Raw genomic sequence first — 14,230 nt, 5'->3', positions numbered from 1 at the left:
ACCCAAAGGATTTTGTGTTCATGTGTGTTATATAGAAATTTATTACATTCAAAATTAAAACCAGGAATATTAAGTATTTTGTTACTTATTTAAAAGTAACAGTAATAAGGCCATGACATGTTAATATAGAAAACATATTTGTATTGTCCAAGGTAAAAAAAAAATTGTAAGAGACCTCTGGTTTACTGGAAGATAGCTGAATTTCAAGTTTTTTACAATATGTTGTTTTGGTTGAAGTGTATGAAGAAAAGCTTGCCTCATATAGATAGCTGGGAAAGGGAGAAGCCTTTTTCACTCATTCTGGATGTTCTTTGATACCATACGAAAACTGGACAACTGGTAGTTTCTCAAAAGTTAGTTGCAATGTGGAACCTGAAGCCATATTAACACATGTTTCAAACTCGGTTACATTAAAATCCATTGATCCATCATGCACCTGAATAGACTTTTTAAAAATGTGTGCATGATTTTGTAATATACACCATTAGTTATTTGGAAAATATTGGCTGAGTTATGTAAATCTTCCCAATGTTAATGCATTTCATTATACAAGACCCAAAACAAACTCCACATGTTTCTTAATATCACCACCGATCTCATCAGAAAAGTCATTAAGTGTTGAGAAGCTGTCATGCTTGTGGTGACAGATGCATGTTTTCCGAAATTCTAATTTTTGCTTGAAAGATCACATTTTATCATTGGCAACAAATACTGCTGGTTGTTTTCCTTGAAGTGACAAGCTCACTCTATTAATTTTTGAGATTATAACTGCCCAATACCCAAGTCTAAATAACCACAGTCTGTCTGTCAGTCATGCTTTCAAGTAAAAATGATGTTAGGTAGAAGAAAAGAAAGGCAGTTTAGCCTGCAACGCAAATGATCGCACAAATGCTTTTCCCTGAGACAACCACAGTACTTTAGTATGTAGCAGAATTGTTTACGAGTACTTTGTATTTTGACACGCAGAATATTTAAAAAATGCTCATTAAAGGGCTGAGATTTTAAAAAGTTAATATTTTTGCTGCTTCATACTGGCATTTTAAAGTGAAACTAGCTTTTTTATCTTCTGCAAATGCATGAGGTAAAGATACAAGCACTAGGTTATAGTATAGTTTTATTCTATGCCTTAATTTGTGTTGAGGCACCTACTGATTTGCCCAATATTGTTTTTCCACCATCATGCAAATATCAACACAGTGAAAAGGTTAAATAATCTCCTATTCTTATTATGAAAATAGTTTTGACCTGACCTCATGTACCCTCTGAAAGTGTCTTGGGGTTCCACATTATACTTTGAGAACTGTTGTTAGATAAGATGGAGACTATCAGGGAAGGACATGGCCAAATTTGCAATTTAGGAAGATCATTCTGCCAACAGCATGGCTGATGAGTTGGATGGGATCAATCTGTGGGCAGGAGACTATGGCAGTGTTCCAGGAGAGGTGATGAGAGCCCTGAACTAGGACCAAGGCTGTGGGCATAGGGAGCATGGAGACAGGAAAAACGACGAGTCCAAGATGTCTCCTAGCTTCCCTGGCTGCAGAGAGGATTCACAGAGATGGGAAACTCAGGAGAAGCAGCAGATGGGGGCTCAGCTTTGGTTTGGTTGATATTGAGGTGCCATTCATGGAGATATGTCCAAGGCACCTGTTTATATGGATCCTGAGATACGTGTTTGAGAACTAAAATCAAGGAAAAGACAAGGAAAGATAAAATATTGGAGGGTTAGTCTTGCGCCTACGACTTACTTGCTACCACGCTTTAATGAATAGGAGAGGAAGAGGAATCTGCAAAGGAGACTGAGAAGGAACAATAAGAAAAACAGAAGGACAACCACAGGACATTTTTTCATGGGATATGAGAATACTTCCAGAAGATGAAGCCCAACCATGGCAAATGCTATAGATACCTAAGAACTAAAAGGAGTTCCTGAAAACATAAGCACCATGAAGCCTTTACACCAGCACATCCCATGCCTGGAACACTGCCTGGTTCAGAGTAGATACATGTAATTCTTGTTGAATGAACAAATGAGCCAGCCCATTGGAACTTGCCATTGAGGGCACTGGTGACTGTTGTCATAGTGACTTTGTGGAGTGTAGACACAAGCCTGGCACTGTCTATGAAAAAAATGCAGGAAAGAAGAGGTGAGTGTATATTTTTTTAAAGGAACTTTGTTATCAAAGGAAGGGAAGAGATAAAGAGAGATCTTGCAAGCAAAACAAGGTGAAGGATGGCTTATATTTAGTTAGGCTGATTTTTCTTTTAAGAATGAGAGACTTCTAAGTATGTTTTATAAGCACTGGGGAAGGAGCAAGTAGAAAGAGAAAGGTTGACAATTAATGGTAAATTATAATCCTTTTATTCACAGCTTCCTGTCTCCTCAAGCTCCTTAGTCCCCAAAGCTTGAAGAGAGATGGCTTGAAGACAGATTCTCCCTGACACAAAGTGTACTCTGGGCAAACTTTTGCCTGTGCTGATCATCCACAAGGAAAGCACTACTGAGAAATTATGCCCCCTCCTGTCCCCTTCTGTCCTAGCACCAGACTGTCATTTATCTCAGCCTTTCATGACCCGGCATTTTTAAGTGAACCCAGCTTTATTTTCTTCTGGTAAATGCATGAGGACTTCAAGGCATCACACCCCAGATGTAGCTCCAGAAGCTCCAGAGTCTGCCATGCTGAGTCCAGCCATGTGCACGACTTTGAGTTCTTCAGAAGTGCCACCTCTTTCTCACCTCCCAACTTCCTTGCCCAGCGCAGTCTTCCTCTGCATGTCTAGCTGGCTAACTGCTCCTCACCCTTGAGCTCCCTCCCCTGAGCTTCCTCTCTCATAGCACACATCCCACTAGACTGCAAATTCCTCTTCACAAGCTTTCTTCTCCCGCTAGTCTAGAAGCTGTGTGAAGGGAGGTACCAAGTCTTGCTCTCTGTGTGTCCCCAGCACGCAGCACATAGTAAGGCTCACTAAATGTATGTATTCCAAATCTCCTTTCATCCTAACTCTCTTCATGGACAAAGACCTAGGCAGGGCAACAGGCTCAGAAATGGAATCCAAAGCACCGCTTTAGGTTACATAGCTTCTCTGTAGAGTCTAATTTTCTCTGGCTGCCGACTGAGGCTGCACACAGCCTGCAGACTTGGAGGCAGTGAAGACTACATCATAATAACCATCTATTAAACTTCAAAGGGAGAAAAATTAAAAACACGAATGGAACTAATTGCTGGCTGCCACAAATTGGTTTCTGGGCATTATAAATGGTTTAATAGTTGGTCTAGATACCACTGCGATAGGTCGCTGCCATTTACAACTACAAACACAGAGAGATGCGAAGATAACCGATGCAGGCTGTGGCCTCCGCAGTCACAGCTCCACAGCCGCAAGGGAAGAACTGTACCTGTTTTGAGTGTTTGACATATTTATCTGTCACAAAGTAGCCAAAAATGACTCGTGTCTAACAAGTACATAACCTAAAGACATGGTGCCCAGGTGAAACAAACCAAACTTCACAGACTAGCCTGGCTAGGAGTCAGGATGCCTGGAGGTCAGATCAGGCTCTGAAGTAACCAGCCCTGTGCTCACAGGCCAGTTGCCTATTTTGACTACTCAGTGAGGCCTGATAGAATATAGCTCTCTGTGGGGTCCACACCCACGAACTCAACCCATCTCAGATGGAAAATATTCAAAAAATGGCATCTGTACTGAACATGTACAGACTCTTTTTTCTTGTCATTTTCCCCTCAACAATAAGGTCTAATGATTTATATAGATTACACTGTACTGGGTATTATAAGTAACCTAGAGATGATGTAAATTATATGGAGGAAGTGCATAGGTTATATGCAAATACTGTGCCCTTTTATATCAAGGACTTGGGCTTCTGTGGATTTTGGTATCCTGGGAAGGTGCTAAAATGAATCCTCTAGGGATACCAAGGGATGGCTGTACTTGGGCTAATGTGTTCACTTATTCATTTAATCAGTCCAGATTTATTAAGTACCTGCCACATTCCTGGCACAACACTGGGTACTCGGGCTACCTCGAGATTCCAGTCCACCATGAGGCTCATGCCAAAGAACACGACGTGGCGATGCTGTTGAGGTATGCACGGGTGCCGTCAGGGGAGGTACGGAAGGAGTAACAAAAACTCAGCAGAGAGAAAGCACATGAAGTCTCAAGAGGGAGCGATCTTTGAATTGGGCTTTAAATGATAAATATGAGTTCGTCAGGCAGGGAAGAAGGAAATGCCATTCAAAATAACAGGAACAGGGCATCAAAGATAAACGTGAAAAAGAAATTTTTTTTTTTTTTTTTTTTTTTTTTTTTTTTTTTTTTTTGAGACGGAGTCTCGCTCTGTCGCCCAGGCTGGAGTGCAGTGGCGCAATCTCGGCTCACTGCAAGCTCCGCCTCCCGGGTTTACGCCATTCTCCTGCCTCAGCCTCCCGAGTAGCTGGGACTACAGGCGCCCGCCACCTCGCTCGGCTATTTTTTGTATTTTTTTAGTAGAGACGGGGTTTCACCGGGTTAGCCAGGATGGTCTCGATCTCCTGACCTTGTGATCCACCCGTCTCGGCCTCCCAAAGTGCTGGGATTACAGGCTTGAGCCACCGCGCCCGGCCGAAAAAGAAATGTTTAGAGAACAGTGAGTGTTAGGTGGGTGTGGTTAGAGGAGAGGAACCTGTTAGGTTCAGTTAGGGAGGTCTGGGAGGTGTCTGGGCACTCTCTTGTAGGCAGTAGGCAGTGGTGCTCACGCTTCAGTGTGTGCCGCACTACCAGGAGGGCTTGTTAAAACACAGATTGCTGGGCCCCTCTCCTGTAGTTTCTGATTTAGCAGTGCTGGGGGAGGGCCTGAGGATTGGCATCTCTGTTAAGCTCCCAGGTGACACTGCTTCTGCCAGTCCTGGGACCACATTCAGGGAGCCACTGCGCTAGGGAGTCCTCCCTTCTGAAGCTTGTATGTCCAGTCTGTTGAAGCAAGTAGTTGGCACCGCATAGAGCAGATTGGAAGGGGACAGGCTGAAGGCAGAGGGGCATCCAGGAGGCTTGCAGAGGCTCCTAGAAACAAAACTCCTGCCAACTTTTGCAACTCAAGAGTCCCCAACTCATCTTAAGCCCTAGTGTTTGTTTCCTTTATTTAGCCTGTTACTGGTACCTGAAATTTTTACGAGCAGCTTTTCTCATTTGGATTATGAATTGCAAATACTTCTGGAAGGGGCCGCACATGAAACTGCAATTAGGGCTTTACTATAGAGTGGTAATTTAATTATGGGAGTCTTTTCATGCAGAGCTGGATGAGACGATGGTCATTTCTAATGCACTGGGAGGACAGATTCACTCCTGGCTATACCGTACCCTGATGGCACACTGTTACCCAAGTCACTTCACCTCCCTGAGTCTCAGTCTCAGTCTACTCTTTGGAAAAATTGTGGATGATAATAATATCACCTGCCACAGTGAGAAAATGTGTGTAAGAGCTTCTGGAATATACCAAGTGCTAAACAGAAATGCTAACATATATGCACATGCACACATATATTCTTTTAGTGCGTCTTTTAGCATATTGAAAACTTCAGAAGACTCTTAATGGATCTAAGATTTGTCAAGCCCGTTGGGTTGTTGCCTTGTGTGTGTATGAGAGAGACACAGAGAGACACAGAGAGACAAAGTAAGACAGAGCAGGAGAGGTAGGAAAGGAGTGACATAGAATACGTCAGAGTGAAAGGCAGAGGCGTATGTTCATTCCAATTTTACCATTGGCCTTTTGGTCTGTATTTACAATAACTTTTACAAGACTCCTAAGTTAAAACAGGTCAGGATTTAGAAATCTTACAGGCAGAGATTTCTCCTTGTTATCAAATAGAAAAAAAAAAATCCTTCCTTGGGTCTTTAGGACTTCCTAGTTTCTCTCTGGATGTTTGCACTGTTTTCTACGAACCCCAAAACAGGCAGTATTGACCAGGCCCAGTCTGAATGCACCTAATCCCTTTAAACAAATACATGTCTAGCCAGTTCTGGGAAACCTTTTCTTAACCTTGGTGTGATCCTCCACCTCCAGGATATTGACAGGCCAGGTTTAAAGGGCTCCTTTAACTAAATGTGACTGAAGTTTTCCTTTCATCAGGAAGGGGTGCACAGAGGAGGTAACATTTATTCTGGAGTACCTTGGCAGGCGCACCCTGGAACGGCAAGCTATCAGCTTACCCACAAGTGAACCGTTCCCCGGTGGCGTGGTTAATCGCAGCGGCTTCACCATGGTAAAAGACAAACAATGTCCTTTCTGTCTCGTCCCAAGGAAAAGAAAGACGACATCTACCAATTTGTAAGAGGATAATTTCCTAATGATCCCATGAAGTTTGTTATTTCTGATGGGTCTTTAAATCGGGCTGAGAAGAGTGAAATCAGATCCTTCCTTTCGAGATGAAAAGCGTTACTGACAACGGTAGGTGTTCGCAGTGTCTCCCTCTACAGCTAAAGGAAGAATCTGCTGGTCTCCCTGGCAGTGGTCCTGGAGGCAGCAGCAGCAGCAGCATGTGCAGGAGAAGGTCCCGAATGGAAAGGCTGGGGCTGGTGGGCTTCAGTTTGGTCACAATGTCGTTGTTTAATTACTTGGAAAAGCTCCCTCCAGAGTGAACGGAGGCCCGGACAATACATGACTCACAGCATATTGACTCCTGAACGCTTTAGAAATGAAGCTTGACTTAATTTTTGGCAGCCATTAAATTCTCCTCAAGGCATTTTGTGAAAAAAAGAGGGGCGTTCTGGTCGTGATTATCAAACCATAGCCACACTCAGCCACACCTGGGCACTCCCAGACTGTCGGATGCTAGTCAGGAAACGAAACGGACATTTCTGTGGGACCTATCATGTGCTCCAGAACTTTCCAGCCTCCTGCCTGACCTCTTGCAACAATCCCGCGAGGCAAGTGGAATAGCTGCTGTTTCAAAGTTAGGAAACTGAAGCTCAAAGTCTAAATTCCCAAAGGGAGGAGCTGAAGAAGAGCGCCAGTCTCACCCCATCATTCTGTGTCCTTCCAGAAGGAAGAGGCCACCCTGGTAGCTCTCTGTTTCCAGAGCTCTGCTTCTTTCACCTTCCTGTCTCCCACTCTGACTGCGGGGCCGCTTACACACAGGGCCAGCAGGAAACAGAGACAAAGGGGTGAAGGTGTAAGAACAGGAGCAGGGAGGAAAACTCCGCACCACCTGCAGGTGAGGAGGATTGGCGTTGCCAGGAACGCCAGGGCTGGTACCAAGAAGAACAGAGAAGGTGATAAAATGTGGCCTTGTCCTTTCTCCAGTTCCAGAAGGGCCGGCATGCCTCCATTCCTGGAGTCCATTGATTAACTTAATAGCTGTTTATTAAGCATCTGCCGTGTCCCCAGTACTTTAATGGGCACTGGGAATATAGCAGCCATCAAACAAAACTCCTTCCCCCACGGAGCTTACATTCTAGGGGAGTTTCTATCCAGCAGCTTCAGGCAGTCCTCTGGCGGCTCAGAATGAGGGTGCCTCCTCTGGTTCCCATGGACACGCACACGCGCAGACACACATGCGCTCACATATGTATATGTGTGCACTCATATGCACTTCCCCGCGCGCGCACACGCACTGCCCTGTCTTGCCACCCTTTCTCTAGCCAAGCATCTGAAGCAGAGGCACAGCGCGGTGGCTCCCGGATGGCCGTGTGCGAGGAGCAGGCCAAGCCCGCGGCAGCCACCAGCATCTTAAGGCCCGCGCAGTCGGCAGAGCGCAGCTGTGCGGTGTCCCTGGGAGGGAAGGAGGCTGCGCGGAGCCCCCAGCCCTAGCCCCAGCCCCAGCCCCAGCCCCGCGTGGTTACACCTGCCCGCGCTCGCTCTCAGGGCATAGCAGGGCTCTTCCTCCAGGGACTTGCCGTGGAGCAGGCGGTGTCAACCCCTCCAGGCTCCCGCTGGCCTACATTCGCCACCCGCCTTTGCCTCTTAGCCCCACAGACCCACCCGGGCTTCTGCCAGGCACAGCCACGCTGGACTTATTCCTCCCTCCTCTAATGATTTCTGGGACCCAGCCTGGAGGGAGAAAAGAGGGAAGGTGTCCGCCTGCGCCAGCCTTGGTGTTTGGGTGAGACACAGGTGGAATGGGTGAGACACAGGTGGAAAACAATTACAGGGCTCTTTGGAAACAGCCTCGGCCCTGGAACTGTGGCAGAAACTTGGACTCGGTGGCCTGAAACCAGGCTGAGGAGCACGGTCAGGCAGTGCGGACATGTCCCTCGGGGCTGATTGAGTAGACACTCCTTCTTTCCGAAACATTTTCGTCGGCTGTTTGTTTGTTTCCAAACCTAGCAACCACCTATCGCCACTTCCCTCACAAATGCTTTCCCTAACGCGAGGCTGCGTGCAGGACGGCGTGCTCTATGACGGCCTCCTCTCATTCAACTTCTCCCGTTCTCTCTGAGTCTCTGGTAGGCAACTCCCTACCAGGCCACATTTGTTTCCCTGGGCCAGTTAGCACCTTTGAGAGGTTCTCCTGTGGCCATGCCCACCTGCCTGTCCTCTCAGGAGAAAGAGAGTGGCAGGGCAGGAGGAGGGTCCCCGCCTCCACAGGACAGCTGGCTTAGCTCTGCAGAGCCCCTGTGGCTGGGAGGGTGTTTGTTAGGGCCCCACGGGGTCCGCGTACAGGCAGGCTTTCCGGGCAGGTGGGCCTGCCTCAGTCCCATCCGGCATCCACTGTGGAGCAATGTAACAGCAAGAGACCCACACAGGGTCTGGTTCTCCTTGGCAGGTACAAGAGAACTGCATTTGTCTTTTGCCCACAACGTCGCTAAAGAAGTACAGAGGCCAAGCAACTCCAAGGCTGTTTGGAAGGAGAGCTGGGCTCTGCCTCCTGGGAGAGTTGGAGGACGTTTATTCTCTGTGGAGTGTGAAGGGAGGACTGCCCTATTCCTTGTCTGCTAGTACTTGCCCTGGGAGCCTGTGCGTCTTACCCCTTTTAATTCTCACTGGCTCTGCTAGACGTGTATTACCATCCCATTTTGCGAGTGAGGAGACTGAGTTTCAGAGACTTGTTCCTGTATAGCTGTAAATGTGGAAGGCTGAATAGGACGGGTTACATCACCTTCAACTAGTTTTATGGCCAATAGGAATTCATTTTCCTGGTTCTTTCAAAGCGGTGGATAAGGCTGGGAATTAGGATGCCCTCCTTCTACTCCGGTCATGCCAGTTTGGCCTCTACTCTATAAACAGCCCTTGTTCTTTTCTGTCTCCTAGATTCTCTCACGTAGCTTCCCCAACTTGGAATGCCACTCTCCCTCCCACCAGTTCAACTCCTGTGCGCTTGAAAGGCCCTGCTAACAAACCTCTTCCCACAGAAACCTTTCCCTGCCCACTCTAGCTTTTGGCCATCTCTCCCTACTCTAACAATTGCATTCTGTCATAAAATCGAACTCTTCATGACAGTACTGCCTTTTATGATTTGCTCATTGTTTCCATTTCATTGGTCTCATTCCATCAGCCAGACTGATCTCTGTAAGGGCAGGGACCAAGCACGGACACTTCCCCTAGATGCCCCATTGTTTCCAGCCGAGTGCTGCCATAAAGTTGCACTCAGTGACTCTTATTTGGCTAACATTCTAAACATGAGCCAAGGAGTCTTTGCTACAAGACAGTGAGGGGTGGTACTATTGGGCTTTCAGCCATTAATTGGCTAGCAGCAACTCACTGGGTGGCCAGCCTTCCTGGTTCCTCCAGACTGTCAAGAAGGATTGCACCTGAGTTCGCTGAGAAAGGGAGACAGAGCTTAATTGTGTGCTCCATTCACACTAACGCACTCAAGGACTAAGACCAGAAGTGCGGACAGGCGTAACCACGCGGGGCTGGGGCTCCGGGGCCTCTGCGCAGCCTCCTTCCCTCCCAGGTGTGTGATGACTGAGGATAAGTAAGTGAAATGCAAACAGTTATATACGTAACAAACAATCTGGCCTAAAGTTGAAAACCACAAGGTAAATTATTGGAGTATTTCTTTCTGGGGCCCACCGTGGAAGGAGAAGAGAGGGAAGGTGTCCACCTGCGCCAGCCATGGTGTTTGGGTGAGGCACAGGTTGAAAGCAATTACAGGGCTCTCTGGAAACAGACTTGGCCCTGGAACTGTGGCAGAAACTTGGACTCGGTGGCCGGCTTTCAAATTGTTGGAGTACTCTTTTTGGAGTATTTATGTGCTTCCTGTTGAAAGTTTGAGGCTGTTCAATGACATCATCTAAGGCCAAGTCCTTTTCCTGTTACCTTCCCAGCATGCATGAGTGGTCATTTCTTACCTCTACAGCTTATAACACATTTTCACATCTGTCATCCCATTTATTTCTTGCAGGACTTTGAAAGGGAATAACGTAACAATAACAATGTTAATAAAAATGTTGATATTTATTAAATACATGTTCTAGGCATCAAGGGCACTAAGGGCTTTATGTATATTAATTGGTTTGTTCCTTACCATTTTACAGATGCAGAAACTGAGGCACTGAGAATAATGATTTCAGACCATACAGCCTTCCAAGTGGCAAAACCTGGGCTTGAACCAGGTCTCCTGAACTATAACCTAGCAGAGAGAGAGACAACCACCATGTCCTCTTGCCTGTGGCTGCATCCAGTGCCAATTTAACTCAGCTCTTCCAGGAAGCCCCTTTCTCACCCTGGCCCCAGGCTTGTTCTTGGGGAAGATTCAGGGACTGGGTTGGTATCCTGAACTCAAGGGAGGGAGACAGGAGAACTGGACTTAGCTTGGTCATTCCCTTAACCTCTCCAAGCCAAACTTTTGTCACCTGCAAATTAGGAATGATGGTCCTAAAATATCTGATAGGCCTGTTGGAAGCATCTAATGAGACAGTGTAAACATAAAGCACTTGTAATCAAATTCCCCTCCTCTTCCCTTTCCCCACTGTTCTAGGGAGCATTGCATGTATAGACACAGGGTTTATTGTTGAATTGACGTTTATTTGCTGGGCCACACTCCTTAATATAATAAGGCAAGAACCACTGAAAGGAACTCTGACTCCTGATAGAAGTCTGTCTTCCTGAAGAAGGCCTGTCTTCAGTATGGAAGTAAGAACTCAGAAAGTAGGTTGTGGGTGGGAGAGAGACGTCTGGCTCCTTGGTCTCTTTCTCTCCAGCCTGGACCTTGTGGACTCTAGATAGGCTGGAGGATATCCTTTGCAGACAAGTGAGGCTGGGCAGAGAGCCTCTCTGTGTGGGCCACAGGGTGCAGCAGTCACCTTCAGAGTTACTTGCATGTTATTCCCCACTTGAGTTACATCTTGTTTAAAAGCTCCAGCCTGGTCTCAGCCGTGCCACTGAGGACAACAGGATATTCAAGTCTGGGCTTTTGGGGTAAGTAAGAAGAGCAGTGCGTGCTGGTCAGCAGGGTGTGGTACCAGCAGCCTGTGTTGGTGGGAATGTCCCCAAGGCAGAGGGGGACCAAGAGCAGAGGTAGGAGATACGGCCACCCAAGTGGGGATCCTCCCTCCCTGCCAGCACTCCTTTGGTCAACAACTGCATTCCAGGTCTTACTGAAGGGGCTCTTGAGTGCTGAGAGCTCCACAAGAGGAAGAAGATGCCTGGGTGCTGAGTAAGGAAACTGACATGAAACACCTACCTTCCACCAGGCAGGGCTGCTGGGAACACCGTGAGCATTTTCTCACTTCATTTTCACAATGACCCTACAAGGTAGGTGCTGTGACTTTCTCCCATGTTTGGGGAAACTTGGCCTTGGAGAGGTCAGCTGGTGCACCCCAGGGGCCAGGCCGTGGGTGACCAGGCCAGGATCCAAAGCCAGGTCTGCGGGACTCACCTGCTGGTGCCATCTCCAGATACCCTGCAGTGTGCCTGGGGTGGCTCGGTCTGCTGTGGCTCTTTGTTTCTCTTTGAGAGAAGGGAGGGAATGGTTATTTCACTGGCTGGGATGGTGAGATCGTTACCACCCTCAAAAAGCATGTATTAAATCCCTAATTGTTCATGGCACTGAGCACAGGACTGAATTATTTTGTATGCAAAAATAATTAACAAAAGTGCACAGATAGGGTCTCTGCCTTCTGGGAACACAGGATCCCCAGCATGTGAAGGTGAACTCAAGTGCCATGCCTGTAAAGCCAAGGCCGTGGTGCCGTTCTCGGGAAGCCTGATGACCTGTGTGACTTTGGGCAGTTCCTCACTCTCTCCAGGCTTGCCACATGGTGAGGTAATATATGGAAAGCACTTAGCAAGTGCCCAACATACTGTACATTCTCAATCATCAACAACTATTACTACAGCCATTGGGTAGATGGCTTATAGCCAAAATGGATTTAGGGATGGGGGAAAGGTTTATGGTTAAAGATTTTTTTTTGAGGGTGGGGGGACAGAGTCTCATTCTGTTGCCCAGGCTGGAATACAGTGGAGAGAACGTGGCTCACCTGCAGCCTCTACCACATGGGCTCAAGCAATCCTCCCACCTCAGCCTCCTGAGTAGCTGGGACCACAGGTGCATGCTACCATCCCTGAGTAATTTTTTAATTTTTCTGTAGAGTCGGGGCCTCACCATGTTGCCCAGGCTGGTCTCGAACTCCTGGCCTCAAGTGATCCTCCTGCCTTGGTTTCCCACAGTGTTGGGATTACAGGTGTGAGCAACCATGCCTGGCCAGGAAGAAGACTCTCGATTGCACAGTGCAGGCACCCTTTCACTGCTCCGCTGCTCTGTGGCTGTGGAAAGGCTACCGGGCTCTTGTTGTCCTTACAAGAAAATGTTCTTATTCTTCTAAGATAAGGAGGGCTCGGCCTTTATGGAGCAATCCTTCAAGTGTCTGTCTCATAGTCACTGATCTTTAGTACTTTATACTGGAGAGACGTGCGGCTTTCTTGAGGCAAAATTGTTGAAGGAACTGTGCAATGCAGCAGGCTAGAGCCATTAGTGACATGCATACATGAAGCACTCAGTAAGTGCTGACTGACTGGGATACCGGGGTGCGGGGTTCCCAGTTTCCCCAGACCTACAAAGGAGCCTACTGTCCTTTCAGTATTTGCCTCAGAGACAAAATGACAGAGCCATGAACCCATCAGGTAAGACATCTGGAGCTGCCAGGGCTGCAGACGCAGACGGAGGGCTCCCAGAGGAGCTTTCACCCTGCGAGGGTCCTGCAGCGTGCACCCTTTGCCACGCACAGCTGGACAGGGAGTGACCGAGGAGCCCTAGTAACGCAAGGGCACGTCCTTTGGAAAATGTCTTTTGTTTCTTCCTGGCAGAGGCTGGGTAAGACACAAGCTTTGTGCTTAATGGCCTGTCAGGAGGAAAAGAAATCCATAGCAGTAGAGAGAAAAAGATTAAACTAATAATAAAACCAAACCCAAACATCACCGCCCTCCTGCCCCTCCGCCCCAGCCCACACCTGACACTGAGCTGTCTTCCAGCCAATTCCCCTCCCAGGCAAATACTATTTATTCCATGAGGCCCTGACACACCAATCCTCAACAAGACAATGTTTGATTGTTTCTTCCTTCCCCCCTGCAGCAAACCATGGGCTGCAGCAGAAGACGAGAAAAGGGAAAGGAGCGAGGTTGCTGCTCTTCTCATGGGACCAGCTCCAGGTGCTGTCAAAACAAGCCTGAGATAAGGGCGGGCAGGGCTGGCGGGCTCGGAGATTAGCGCTGCTACTGCCCTACCTGCTCAGAAAGTTTCATTCTTTTAGCAGCGTTTCTGGCAGCTGTGACCACTTAAACGGCTTTTGCTTCCATTAAACAGGAGAGTCATTAAGTCACGGAGCTTAAAGCAGCTCTAAAGGGCCCAGTAGTCATTCCTCAGTGAAAAGTGCCAATTCATTGCTTGGTAGATTAAAACAAACCTGGAGGTTCGCAGTCAGAGGTGAGTTTCTGTAGCATTGGGGTTGACGGTTGACCTCGATGTGACCCTGTGCTAAAAAACGGTCTTGTGTGAGTCAGAGAGGCCTGCACTGGTGATGCAGTGAGAAGAGGGAAGGTTCAGATCACAGAGAGGAATCGGATTGTCAGTTTCCCCAGGTTCGCAGCAGCTGCCCTGTCTGTTCAGACCTGGAAGGTCCAGACAGATGTCTTATCGATGTTAGGCTTTATCAATAGGTTTATCAATGGGATGTATGTTGCAGGCCAAGACAGTTTGTGATTTCCCAGTCCAAGTTTACTTCCTCGTCGATCAGCCACAGCCATCAGGGGCAGGACTAGTCCTTCCTTGTAACTAGGGTTGGTGTACCTTTCTTCTTT

General features: G+C 47.5%; 1 long non-coding RNA gene across 1 annotated transcript; it reads left to right on the top strand.

Annotated features, from left to right (window-relative positions):
• Positions 1–8,756: 8,756 nt before the first annotated feature.
• Positions 8,757–13,831, top strand: LOC119626504 (uncharacterized). Its single transcript, XR_005242678.2, has 4 exons — positions 8,757–9,012; positions 10,471–10,699; positions 11,527–11,689; positions 13,506–13,831. It is a non-coding gene; the product is annotated as an uncharacterized lncRNA (long non-coding RNA).
• The last annotated feature ends 399 nt before the right edge of the window (positions 13,832–14,230 follow it).

Source organism: Chlorocebus sabaeus, chromosome 1, assembly GCF_047675955.1.
Source record: "Chlorocebus sabaeus isolate Y175 chromosome 1, mChlSab1.0.hap1, whole genome shotgun sequence".
In the NCBI taxonomy this organism is placed as follows: Eukaryota; Metazoa; Chordata; class Mammalia; order Primates; family Cercopithecidae; genus Chlorocebus; species Chlorocebus sabaeus.
This window is presented reverse-complemented; position numbering and strand designations above follow the sequence as displayed.